A 941-nucleotide genomic window follows, 5' to 3' on the forward strand; every position below is an offset into this window, starting at 1 on the left:
CAGAGCTCCACACCTTAATCTATGGAGTGTAGAAATTCTACCGTTAAAATTACATAAGTGAAAGGTCCAGGCATGGCCGAATGGCCAGCCCTCATAATCTAAGAACCAGGCGTCCAAAGATCATAAGATGATCAAAAGATGTCTAATACAATAGTAAAAAGTCTTATTTATACTAAACTAGTTACTAGGGTTTACAGAAGTAAGTAATTGATGCATAAATCCACTTTCGGGGCCCACTTGGTGTGTGCTTGGGCTGAGCTTGAATGTTGCACGTGCAGAGGCTCTTTCTGGAGTTGAACGCCAGGTTGTACCGTGTTTCTGGCGTTCAACTCTGGTTTGTGACGTGTTTCTGGCGTTTAACTCCAGACAGCAGCATAGAACTGGCGTTCAACGCCCTTTTACGTCATCTAAACTCGGCCAAAGTATGGACTATTATATATTTCTGGAAAGCCCTGGATGTCTACTTTTCAACGCAATTGGAAGCGCACCATTTTGAGTTTTGTAGCTTCAGAAAATTCACTTTGAGTGCAGGGAGATCAGAATCCAACAGCATCAGCAGTCCTTCTTCAACCTCTGAATCTGATTTTTGCTCAAGTCCCTCAATTTCAGCCAGAAAATATCTGAAATAACAGAAAAATACACAAACTCATAGTAAAGTCCAGAAATGTGAATTTAACATAAAAACTAATGAAAACATCCCTAAAAGTAACTAGATTCTACTAAAAACATACTAAAAACAATGCCAAAAAGCGTATAAATTATCCGCTCATCACTCTCCCAATTTCATTGAGCCACTTCTAAAGGTTGTAGTCTTCCTGAGAGTTTCTGATGTTCTGAATTAATCTTCTGATAAGTCAGGTATTTAGATACATATTCTGTCACATCCTTCTTTAGTCCCGGCTACTAGAACATACTCTTCAAATCTTGGTACATCTTGGTCG

This window comes from Arachis ipaensis, chromosome B01, assembly GCF_000816755.2.
Source record: "Arachis ipaensis cultivar K30076 chromosome B01, Araip1.1, whole genome shotgun sequence".
In the NCBI taxonomy this organism is placed as follows: domain Eukaryota; kingdom Viridiplantae; phylum Streptophyta; class Magnoliopsida; order Fabales; family Fabaceae; genus Arachis; species Arachis ipaensis.